The sequence below is a fragment of the Microcaecilia unicolor genome, chromosome 11, assembly GCF_901765095.1.
Source record: "Microcaecilia unicolor chromosome 11, aMicUni1.1, whole genome shotgun sequence".
Classification (NCBI taxonomy): Eukaryota; Metazoa; Chordata; class Amphibia; order Gymnophiona; family Siphonopidae; genus Microcaecilia; species Microcaecilia unicolor.
In genome coordinates, this window is record NC_044041.1 from 2,027,386 (window position 1) to 2,040,689 (window position 13,304).

At 45.2% G+C, this 13,304-nt stretch overlaps 1 protein-coding gene across 4 annotated transcripts in view; it reads left to right on the forward strand.

Moving 5' to 3' along the window:
• Positions 1–545: 545 nt before the first annotated feature.
• The window catches only part of LOC115480836 (apoptosis-inducing factor 3-like), a 123,873-nt gene continuing 111,114 nt past the window's right edge, over positions 546–13,304 (forward strand). For all 4 annotated transcript variants that reach the window (XM_030219767.1, XM_030219769.1, XM_030219770.1 and 1 more), the window contains exon 1: positions 546–657. The gene's annotated coding sequence lies outside the window, so the exon portion shown is untranslated. The remainder of the gene's footprint in view (positions 658–13,304) is intronic.

Below are 13,304 nucleotides of genomic sequence, written 5' to 3' on the forward strand. Positions count from 1 at the left end.
TTGGACTGCATGTATGTTATGTGGATCTTTTACTGCATGTATGTGACATCTTTTACTACATGCCTTGGGCCACATGTATCTGATGTGTGTCTTTTACTGCCTGCCTTGGACTGCATGTACGTGACATGTACCTTTTACTGCAAACCTTGGACAGCATGTATGTGATGTGTGTCTTTGGTTGTACGGGGCTGACGGAGCAAGGTGAAGCCCTGGCTGCCCGGTTTCTCTCTCCCTCTTGTCTGTGCCGTGAACACCGAACACCTTTTTCTGCCGTATAACGCAGGGGCAGGAAGCGCAGCGCTGACGGGTTTCTTCCAAAGTGCTACAGACGTAAATGATGTGCAAAGCCCTGAGGCAGGGAGCCCTGCAGGAGCCCAACACACACACACGCCCTCCTCCTCCTCCCTAGGAGAGACCTTGAAGGGAATCTGTCGGAGCTCCTGCTAAAAACAAGTTCATTGCCCTTCCTGACTGCAGAAGAGCCGCGATCCCTCTTCAGCAGTACCGCATGCGGCTGGAGCGTGTTGGCTGGTTCCCCCCTGCAAGCCCAGGCCAGCCCAACCCCCTCCTCCACCCCTCCCCCCTCGTCATTCCTTTAAGGCTTCGGCCGGCACCGCATCAGGATTTCCTGCGGGGATCCGAAGCCCAACGCAGCAGGTAAGCGCAGTTTAACGCGCCCGCGCTAGAGCCCCGAGCCGCCTGCAGGGAGGAGGGGAGGGGGGGGGAGCGGCTGTCGCCCTTCGTTTCGCAAAGTACCGCCGACCGGCTGCTTGTGTGTTGGTGCTTTCACGAGTACGGCGCATCCCGGGCTGTCAAAAGCTGTCCTGTCGGGGAGGAAGGAAGTTCAGGATGCGACTTGTCCGATGACACTAGTGCGCTATTTAAGAAAAAGAACACAGTCTGAGCTTCCCATTCCATTGTCTCCGTGCAGTGAACAGAAGGTCACGGTTGAACACGGTGACATGGATCACTCACTAGAAGCCTGCCATTCTCAAGGGCTCAGCAGCAAGGCTGGTACCTCTGCAGTATGCTAAGGGGGAGAGCTGGAACTGACTAGATAGCTAAGAATTAGAGAGTAGAGAGCACAGACACCCCGAGGCAGAGGGCAGGTAGTGATTTCGGAATAATTACCTCCCCCAGTTTCACCAGAAAGAATGCAGCTTGGCCAGCAGTGCACAGATCAGCCCTGGGAATTTGCTTTCCATTTTGCACAAGTGCTTCAGAGCAACTTTCTCCTTAGTACTGAAATGCCATATGGGCACTAAAATAGAAAGAAGGTATGAATAAATAATCAAGCCATCAAAAGTTGTTGGACACAGAAACGTGCAACCTGTGTTTTAAGGGCTGAACCTGACTGGGCTCTCTGTACACTGCACATTGCAGATTTGGCCTCTGCCCCCCCTCCCTCAGCACATGCATTTTCAGTCTCATATAGCAGCCTCTGTCCCTATCTCCTGGTTCTGCTTTTCCCATTGCTAATTAGATGAGTTTATTGCATGCCTAGTTCTCCCTTTTGGCCCAAATTTTGCATTTGCGCAGCGGGAGGATAATAAACACTGTTATAGCCACACGTCCACTGTTTGATCAGATTGAACAGCACCACAGCACTCAATAGTAGGGGTTAGGAGTCACCGATCAAGAAAGGGATCTCAACGTCCTTGTTGGTGATATGTTGAAACCCTCTGCTCAGTGTTTTGCAGCGGCTAAGAAAGCAAATAAAATGTTAGGAATTATTAGGAAAGAATGGAAAACAAAAATGAGGACGTTATAATGCCTTTGTATCGCCCCATGGTGCGACTGCACCTCAAATATTGTGTTCAATTTTGGCCACCGTATCTAAAAAAAGATATAGTGGAATTAGAAAAGGTGCAGAGAAGGGCGACGAAAATGATAAAGGGGATGGGACGACTTCCCTATGAGGAAAGGCTAAAGCGGCGAGGGCTCTTCAGTTTGGAGAAAAGACGGCTGAGGGGAGATATGATAGAGGTGGAGTTGAACGGGTAGATATGAAGCGTCTGTTCACGCTGTCCAAAAATACTAGGACTAGGGGGCATGCGATGAAGCTACAATGTAGTAAATTTAAAACGAATCGGAGAAAATATTTCTTCACTCAACGTGTAATTAAACTCTGGAATTTGTTGCCAGAGAATGTGGTAAAGGCAGTTAGCGTAGCGGGGTTTATAAAAGGTCTGGACAGCTTCCTAAAGGAAAAGTCCATAGACCATTATTAAAATTGACTTGGGGAAAATCCACTGCTATTTCTGGGATAAGCAGCATAAAATGTTTTGTACTTTTTTGGGATCTTGACAGGTATTTGTGACCTGGATTGGCCACTGTTGGAAACAGGATGCTGGACTTGATGGACCTCTGGTCTGTCCCAGTGTGGCAATACTTATGTAGGAGAAGTGGCTAAAGGACCACTTTTCACCCTCATTTCCTTGCACAAGTACAACATAAACATTGAATTTGACAGGAGATAGAAGGACAGTGAGCCCCATCCACTATCATTTCTGCTGCACTGCCTTTGACCCCACTTGGTCACTATCTTCGTAACTAGAGCTTCTCTGTGCTTCTCCCATGTTTTCTTAAATTCTGCTTCTGGTTTTACCTCTACTAGAAGACTGTTCCATACATCCACCAATCCTTTACGTGAAAACTTCTTTTCCGATGTTGCTGTTATTTATTTTAAAAACTTTTTTAGCCTAAGCGGTTTACAATCAATTCACCTTGAAGCATCACACCAGGACCTCCTGTTTTAGAGCTTCCTTTCCACTCAAATCATTATTTACACCTTTCAGGTATTTCTTATGTCCGGTTTCTCCTTTCCGTTATTGTATACCTTACCTTGATTTGTACCTGTCCCTGCCAGGGCACAGACCATGTAAGTCTGCCCAGCACCATCCCCGCCTCCCAACCACCAGCCCCTCCTCCCACCACTGGCTCTGGCACAGACCGTATAAGTCTGCCCAGCACCATCCCCGCCTCCCAACCACCAGCCCCTCCTCCCACCACCAGTTCTGGCACAGACCATGTAAGTCTGCCCAGCACCATCCCCGCCTCCCAACCACCAGCCCCTCCTCCCACCACCGGCTCTGGCACAGACCGTATAAGTCTGCCCAGCACCATCCCCGCCTCCCGCCACCAGCTCTGCCACCCAATCTCGACTAAGCTCCTTAGGATCCATTCCTTCTGAACAAGATTCCTTTATGTTTATCCCACGCATGTTTGAATTCCGTTACCGTTTTCGTTTCCACCACCTCCCGCGGGAGGGCATTCCAAGCATCCACCACCCTCTCCGTGAAAAAATACTTCCTGACATTTTTCTTGAGTCTGTACATTCAGGTGTGCTAGTTATGTGCCTGTCAGGCTTAAAACCAGGGTTGAATGACCAGCCCAAGATCACAAGGAGCAGCATAAGAACATAGAAGTTGATGTACTGGGTCAGACCAATGGCCTGTCAACTCCAGTATTCTGTTTCCAACCGTGGCCAGTCCAGGTCACAAGTACCTGACAGAATGCGAAAAAGCGTCAGGATTCCATTCTACTGATCCCAGGGTTAAGCAGTGGCTTTTCCCAGGTCTGACTTAATAACTGTATATGGACTTTTCCTCCAGGAATTTGTCCATTAAGACTTGCTGTGGAAATGAGTTCCAGAGTTTAACTATACGATGAATGGATTTTTCTGCAATTTCTTTTAAATGTGGTAACTTCATGGGATCTGAAACTTGCTTTGCTGGTGGTCAGCACTGGGGTGGGGGGGGGGGGGGTTGCCTAAAGTTAGATGTGGATGCTGCTGTTCTTTAATACTAGTGTAAGTCCGCAGTTACATGTTAACTTTTAGGTGTGAGCTCTTTCACTTGCTCAGTCACTTGTGTAAATGTGCTGCTGTCAGTCAGATGCGCGTAAGTGCTGGATTTGCCCCTGACCCTCCCCGGTCCACACCCCCTCACAGTTCCACACTATGAATTTTGGACACTCAGGGCCCCATGCTCAGAAGCGAATCCGGGTGCTAGAGGCCATTATTTGTTTACAATTTCCAGCGATTACGCGTCAGCGCTTGGCTGCAAGATGCTCTGTACTTACCAGATGTTTGGTGACATTTCATCGCCATTTGTGTAGGTTTTATTGCCAGCAGCTCCATCAGCAGGGCACTGTATTATATTGATTACCGTACGGAGAGGTAGCGTTTCTAAAATAACATTGTCTAGAAGACTCCTGAAGCAGGCCACTTTGGCCGAAACACGACTCGTGTCGAGTTTGGAGTGTTTGAGAATAAATCTTTCTTCCTTGAACATTGTCTGGCTTCCTTCAGTTGCCGCCTTCGCTGTGTCGCAGGAGGAAAGGGGAGCAGAGCATCGCCACTGAGAAGGGTCAACCGGTGAGGCAGACTTTTGTCGCTTTTCAGCTTTGGCGCCTGGAGCCAGTACCTCACCTGGGCCCCGATGCTCAAACGCAAACTGTGTGTGCTACAGGTATTAGCACCGACTAGCACCTTCGTTTGCTTGTGCCGAATGCTCAGCACTAATGAGTGCGTGAAACAACAAGCTCGCTGGCTCTGAGCACAATAAGCATGCAAATACGTGCAAAAGAGGTCATCCCCTATTCCTCCCCAATGTCAGCGGTCACTACAGAGAGGTAGAAGTCTTGCGCTTAGTTCTTCTTCTTTTATGACCCAAACAAATTAAACATTTTTTTTTACATATTTTCCTTTTTCATAAAATTCTTATTTCTAAAAGCATATAATTACGTTTTTGTTGAGGGAATTTCCTCTCTCTTTCTCTAGACCTTAATGAAGGACTAATTTCATTCCTATGGTGTTTTTAATGATCTTGTGTGTTAATTCCACATTAGACATTTCTCTGTCGCCAGTTTTCTGATTTCAGACTGAGACTACAGTCACTTAGAAATTGGTTAAAATCTATGGAAACTGAGGTCCAGGGAGTTGTGGAGCCCAGGGAAAATTGCTCGTCATTTTTATAATTTTGCTATATGATCCCTGATTATACTCGAGGCTTCCTAAGATTCCCTGGCCAAGGGGAAGAGCTCCAAAGAAGTTGCTGTTACTCACCATTGACCCGATCTCCCTTCCCTCCCGCCTGGCCCCACTCCCCGATCTCCCTTCCCTCCCGCCTGGCCCCACTCCTGCTCTCCTTTTTCTGACACGACCAGCCCTCCTCTTGACCTTAAAATGCCCTGGTATCTAGAGCACCACCCACCCATTACCTCTCCCTGCCCCTGACAACAAAACCCCAAATCCCTAGTGTTTAGTGGCACCCATACCCCCCCCCCCCCCCCCGATGCTCAACCTGACTCTGGTAACGAGTGGGGGGGCCCTCCTACCTGACCCCATGCCCCATACCTCTAAATGAGACAGGAGTGATGTTCATTCACTCCTTCCTCCAGTGCCATCATCCTTAAAATAGTGGCACCCTCCCCTCGTACACTGCATTCAGCTTCACTCATGGATGACCCTCTTGTTTTCTCTTTAAGTATCTCCCCTTCTCTTTCATGGTAACCCTTTCTTTGTTTTTTGGGTACCCCTTTTTTTCTTTGCCCTGAGACCTGGATTTAGGATCCAAATCTTGCATGGCTTGAAATCACAGGACTGGGGGGGGGGGGGGGGGGGCAGTTGGGCCTTGGCTCCCTACCAATATTTTGCCTGACAGCATCAGCAGTTAGAGATCTTAAGGGGGGAGGGGGGGGGGGAGATTTTGGTTTGTTTGGTTCCTGCACCAAAAAGGTTTTGCACTGTCTCTGCTTGGACAGCTGCTGTTCTCTGTCCTTGTTTCGAGGGTGGGGGACAGGAAAGAGGTAAAAGACCTTTTCTCTCCAAAGCTCTCTGGGATCTCCTAGATGCTCCAGTGGTTTCCCCTATCAGGGAATACTCTACACTCTCCCCAAATAATGCACACAATTTACTTAGTACCAGCCCCAGAGTAGGATCAAAATCGAAGGAAAAAGCCTCAGAACCCACTTTCACCTTTCCTTCAAGTCTCTTAGTGATCACTGACATAAAAATCTCTGTACGAGATCATTAAAACTCTGTGCTCTGCTGTCTATACTAGTGAAGCCCCCCCCCCCCCCCAACTGTGAGTTAAATAAAAAAACCAAAATCTTAGCTTTCAAAAAAGTACTTGGCTAAAGACTTCAACATCGACTTGTTTGCCCATTGGCTGTTTCAGGCCACAAGTCGATGTTGAAGCCTTTAATCAAGCACTTTTTAGAAAGCTAAGTTTTTGTTTTTTATACGTCACAGTTTTGGGTGGGGTTCACCAGTATATACAGCAGAGCACAGAGTGTTAATAATCCTATGAAATCTTTCACTAAGAGACTTGAAAGAAAGGTGAAGAGTAGCCTAGTGGTTAGTGCAGTGGACTTTGATCCTGGGGAACTGGGTTCAATTCCCACTGCAGCTCCTTGTGACTCTGGGCAAGTCACTTAACCCTCCATTGCCCCTGGTACAAAATAAGTACCTGAATATATGTAAACCGCTTTGAATGTAGTTGCAAAAACCTCAGAAAGGTGGTATATCAAGTCCCATTTCCCATTCCCCCTTTCTCTTATGACATCACAATATCTGAGCCAAGTATCGGGCAATCAAGCCATTGTGACATCACTGATGAGGTTGGCTCTTATTGGTGGAACAAGTGGAAGAGTAGCCTAGTGGTTAGTGCAGTGGACTTTGATCCTGGGGAACTGAGTTCAATTCCCACTGCAGCTCCTTGTGACTCTGGGCAAGTCACTTAACCCTCCATCGCCCCTGGTACAAAATAAGTACCTGAATATATGTAAACCGCTTTGAATGTAGGTGCAAAAACCTCAGAAAGGCGGTATATCAAGTCCCATTTCCCTTTCCCCCTTTCCCTTATGACATCACAATATCAGAAGTGAGCCAAGTATCGGGCAATCAAGCCATTGTGACATCACTGATGAGGTTGGCTCTTATTGGTGGAATGAGTGGAGGAGTAGCCTAGTGGTTAGTGCAGTGGACTTTGATCCTGGGGAACTGTATTGGGCAATCAAGCCATTGTGACATCACTGATGAGGTTGGCTCTTATTGGTGGAATGAGTGGAGGAGTAGCCTAGTGGTTAGTGCAGTGGACTTTGATCCTGGGGAACTGAGTTCGATTCCCGCTGCAGCTCCTTGTGACTCTGGGCAAGTCACTTAACCCTCCATTGCCCCTGGTACAAATAAGTACTGTATATACTGCTTTGAATGTAGTTGCAAAAACCTCAGAAAGGCCATATATCAAGTCCCATTTCCCTTTCCCCTTTCCTCCGATTTTGATCAGACTCTGGGGCTGGTACTAAGTAAATTAAGATATGCCTGCTACCGTGTCTTGTACTAACCTGAATGAATGTTCAGCATAGCAAAAATGATCACTTCTAGCTAGGTCACATGCTTATACGTGAAATGCTAAGAAGCTGGAATTTGGTTGAACTGGAAAAGTGACTGTGAAGCCAGTGACAGGAATCCTAAAACTGCTGTGATTGACGTGCTGAGAAGCAGCTCTGAAGAAAGAACACTCATGGAGGAGCATAATTGAACGGGGACAACCATCTCTAAGGACTTCCTGGCGAAGGGGCGGGGAAACCCGTATTATCAAAACAAGATGGGCGTCTATTTTTCGATAATACAGTCGGGGACGCCCAAATCTCAACATTTAGGTTGACCTTAGAGATGGTTGTCCCCGATTTTCGGCGATAATGGAAACTGAGGATGCCCATCTCAGAAATGACCAAATCCAAGCCCTTTCGTTGTGGGAGAAGCCAGCATTCGTAGTGCACTGGTCCCCCTCACATGCCAGGACACCAACCAGGCACCCTAGGGTGCACTGCAGTGGACCACAAATTGCTCCCAGGTGCATAGCTCCCTTACCTTGTGTGCTAAGCCCCCAAAACCCACTCCCCACAACTGTAAACCACTACCATAGCCCTAAGGGGTGAAGGGGGACACCTACATACGGGTACAGTGGGTTTCTGTTGGGTTTTGAAGGGCTCACATTTATCACCACAAGTGTAACAGGTAGGGGGGGATGGGCCTGGGTCCGCCTGCCTGAGGTGCACTGCAGTACCCACTAAAACTGCTCCAGGGACCTGCATACTGCTGTCATGGAGCTGGGTATGACATTTGAGGCTGGCAAAAAATGTTTTTAAATTTTTGTTTTGGGGTGGGAGGGGGTTGGTGACCACTGGGGGAGTAAGGGGAGGTCATCCCCGATTCCCTCCGGTGGTCATCTGGTCAGTTTGGGCACCTTTTTGAGGCTTGGTCGTGAAAAAAAAGGGACCATGTAAAGTCGACCAAATGCTCATTAGGGACGTCCTTCTTTTTTCCATTATCGGCCGAGGACGCCCATCTCTTAAGCACGCCCCCAGTCCCGCCTTTGACACGCCCCCGTGAACTTTGGTCGTCCCCGCGATGGACTGCAGTTGAGGGCGCCAAAATCAGCTTTTGATTATGCCGATTTGGGCGACCCTGGGAGAAGGACGCCCATCTCCCAATTTGTGTTGAAAGATGGGCGCCCTTCTCTTTCGAAAATAAGCCTGAAAGGCATCTTGCCAAAATCTCTTTAACACTCTGCCTTTTTGGTATTATTAGATGCCGAAAAGGTTTTCAACACAATAAAACGACTGTATATGTTTTCTTCTTTAAAATGGTCTGGAGTTGGGGGTCATTTTATTCATATGATCAAAGCTTTATACTTTGCTTCAACAGTTGGATTATTTGTAAACTGAACTATGTTTGTCTATATCTTTTGCTTTAAATAGAGGTATGAGACAAGGCTGTCCACTAATATTTGAGCTTGGTCTTGTGCCTCTATGAATTGCGATTTGACAGCATAATAATATAGAAGGTATTACTTGGAAAGATCATGAATACAAACGTTCAGCCTACACTGACCGACATTCTATTATATGTTACTAAACCAGACATGTCTTTCCCTACACTCCTCAATTTCATAGAAGAATTCAGCAAGTTCTCTGGTTATACGATAAACTGGTCAAAATCTGAAAAAATGCCTCTCAGTGTCCATAGTCAGAAAGGTCTAATAACGAAGTTTGTATTTCAATGGGTTACTTTAGGCCTTAAAGATCTTGGTATTTATCTATATTATGATTTACATGAAAGGCTAGTTAAGAACGAATCAAGGCTCACTAAAACAGTTGACGATCTCTGCAATAGATGGTCTCTCAAACACTTGTCATGGGGGAGGGGATGCAGAGTTGCCACAATTAATATGTCCATTGCCCCGTTGGTATTTTACATGTGCAATAATACCCATAAAACTTTGAATACTACTATATCTACGTTTCTATGGTGTTCTAAACCTGCTAGGATTGCTTTACATAAACTACAGTCTGTTAAGGAACATGGTGGGGTGAACTTGCCTAACTTTTATGGATATCACAGAGCTTTCATCTTACGTCAAGGTATACTGTGGTGTGTAACACCTAAAAGTCGCTTAATATCGTCATGACTTCTACTTGAATGGGAACTGCTTTTGCCTGTTCCTCTTACTGCTTATGTTACCACTAAAATTATGAAGCCAATCCAACTCAACCCAATCCTGATGTCAACAGTGAGAATACTTTTAGTGATTGACTGTTCAGCTTTAATACCCATCAGAAGTACTGTTTACACACCTTTATGGAATAACCCGGATATCCAACTAAATAGTTTATCTATACTTTGGAAGGATTGGTTATATAAAGGAATTCACTGTGTACGTGATGCGATGATGGATGACTGACATGTCATTTGCTGAATTACGAAGAAAGTTCGATCATTCTTTTGCAGCTTGTTATATTTCAGCGTTTTATTGAAAACAACATTACAAAATTAAGTAGTTCAGCATACATATATCTCAGTCTACAAACAACAAAAAAGAACAATAAAGTGGTAAACTGTTGTACAATAACAAAAACCATTTATCCATATTGTTTCCAGCTATTTTTATTATTCCCCCCCCTTAGTCCCCTGCCTGTCCTCCCCCCTTTCACCCACCCTTACCCACCCCCCTCTATTCTACCCCCACCCCTCCCCTCCCTCTCTCCCCTCCCCACCCCTCTCCCGCTCATATTTGGTTAATGCCTTGGTTCTCACCAATTGCGTACAGCACGTTGAGCACCAGACTCTTCCCTCTGGCAGACAAAGTATCTATGTAAGCACCCCAGACTTTTAAAAATATTTTTTTTCGTCTTACTGATCTCTTAGCTTCTTTCGCTTCCCACATCATCAGCTGGTTTACGAGGTTACGCCAGTGCCAGTACTCCGGGACCACATCAGCTGTCTCGCAGCTTGTTATAAACAGACACAACTTAAGCATATAGTTAAATACGTCTGCCATGTGAATCTCCTGAAACGAGACATATCCACACTCTCTGCTCACAGATGGCTGCAGTATGACGTGAAGCCTCAAAGAGGTCCAAACTTCTTACTGAAAAATCTAACTGCACAGGCCTCCATGGTCTCTATGATATATGACATATTGACAGATTCGTGGACTTCCTTCACACAGTCTCTATATTTTATAGGTCACAGATCCATCTGGACATCTGTTAGATTGCAGAGAGTTGACCCTTCCTTCTCCAATAAATGCTGAACTTGTCAACTAAGTCCTGGTACCTTTGAACACTTACTTTATGAATGCCCGTCGACTCACTCCTTCTGGACTGCTATTTGGGATTATGTCCAAAACTTTTTCAGCGTCGCCATTCCACTTAATTATTGCATGGCTACCTTTAAGGTTCATCCTATAATATTGAATACAGAAGTCAATGAGATACATTTTTTACATATTCTCACAGCAATTGCCATCCAACCAATCATAACGAACCTCATGAATATGCTCAGTGTCCGTTTTTGATGGAACTTGGCCTTCCTTATTTATAGATATGAGACTAATGTTTTGAATTTCAACAATCCCACTTCCAAACTAAGAATTTGGTCCTATACTAAGTCGTTATAATCATCTCCTAAACAAATACATTGTAGATCATAATAGCATTTTACAAGATAGAAGATCATGCTTTTGTATGTTTCCTATATCTTAATGTATATCCTATATAATAAAACGCACCTCCAACATTCTGAAGCCGAGAAAGTGAAGGCTTCAAGCCTTGAAGCATTCCTGCAACGTTCCGGAACTATGTGTCATCAATTGAGGAGATGGAGCCTTACAGAGCGCACAAATGCTTCAAGGCTTGAAGGCTTCACTTTCTCACACACACACACACACACACACTCACTCTCTGTCTCTCTGACACAAACACACATACACACACTCTCTGTCTGTCTCTCTCTCACATACACACTCCATCTCACCCACACACTCTCTCTCTCAAACATACACACTCTGAGGAAAGGGGGGCATGGCACTCTGAGGGAAGGGGGGGGGGGCAAGAACTCGGAGGGGAGGAGAGAGAGGGAGGGAGGAGAGGTGAGGAGAGGAGACACAAACACACACACACTCTGTCTCTCTCTCACTCATTCTCTCTCTCTCACTCACACACACACTCCATCGCTCACACACACTCCGAGGAAAACCTTGCTGGTGCCCGTTTCATTTGTGTCAGAAACGGGCCTGTTTTACTAGTATATATATATATATATATATATATATACTCGTGTTTACTTTATGACACTCATAATATGTCACTAATGTCTTTTCTGTCATATGTTCATCCTCACGTTTGTTCATAATTTTCTTTCTACTTTGTTTATACCTTCTTTTTCAAAAACTTTATAAAAATTTACTGGACATAAACTTTTGGAACGAGGGGGCATAGGATGAAGGTGAAAGGGGACAGGCTCAGGGGGAAAGAAAGAGTAACCTAAGGAAATACTACTTCATAGAAAAAGTGGTGAATTCGTGGAACGGTCTCCGTGCAACGTTGGTGTTAGTTGGAGACAAAGACTATCTGAATTCAAGAAAGCTTGGGAGAAGAAGGGATAGTAGTTGGCCACATAGTCTTTATCTGCCTTCATTTGCTCAGTTTCTCTGTAAACCATGGCCATAGTGAGCTATGTGTAGGCCGTGTAGCTTCTCATAGTGCAAGGGAAGAAGGGTGCCAAAATTGTGCCCTGTCAGTTGCCTCTGCTGCCTGGCCATGACTCCGTTTGTGGGACAGGAGAGCTAGGGCGCATTTTTGACTTGGACTGTCCTACATTAAATGTGCAAAACTAGCTGGCTGAAGTAAACTAGGATGCAGAGTTCATTGGCAAAGATAGCAAAGGGAAATGGGAGACACTGAAAGACTTTCAGAAGTTGCCAAGAAGAGTGTATACCAGCAAGAATCCAACGTACTGACAAAAAGGTAAATCCCATGTGACTTCCTCAAAAAGTCAACAAAAATAACAAAGAAAGGCCTTTAAAATGCTGAAATTAAATGGATCAAAGGAAGATGTGCACAAGTAACGAGACAAGAAACAATTAACAATGAAAACATATTGCCAAAGAGAGTAAAGGCAAGCCAGTAACATACGGACAGTGGAGTTTGTTTAAATTTAGGAAAACATTTCTCTCTTATTCATACTCTGAAATAGCCACATTTTTGCCTTTGGATATGAAATGAAAAGAAAAATTGTCAGTCAATTTAAAAAATTTTCATGTAATTATGTATGTGGTAATTCAGGAGCTACCTAATTTTTGTGGCAAGAGAGCACAGAAATGACGTATTCTAGTCATTTTATCTGTGTAAGTAGCCTCTTATTGAATACTGACTAATGGAAGAGTCCACGCCATGCTTTGATGGAGCGTACTTTGCCAGTGGGCATGTATGTATGTGAATTATGCATAATTTACCAGCTATAGGGTTGGTGGGAGTGGTCACACCAAGCTTTACCCTCCTCTGAGACTTGTGCTAGTTTTCCATAAAGAAAAGTAGGTTCTTCTTTTTCATTATTGAGTAGACTTAAAATAGATGCCGTAACCATCAGGCTATGTAGATGCCCTGTTACAGAGACTAAATTGCAGGCACAAGAGAGTTATAATGAGACCTTTGCACTTAATAACATAATATGTGTTGTACAGGGCTTAGAGTGTCCAGGCCAATGTACCTGGCAAAATCCTGATCCATTCCTTGTGGCTCACTCCCAAGGGTAAGCAGTGAACTTCCCAAGTCTGCATTTCTGGACCTTCCTCCAGGAGTTTGTCCTAATACTGTTTAAACCAAGCTATGCTGATTACTTGGACCACAACTGTAGGCAACAAATTCCACAACTTGTGTTTTGAATGAAAAAGTGCTTTCTTTGATTGCTTTTAACATTGCTTTTGATTCCTAACCACTTGTAACCACTCGCC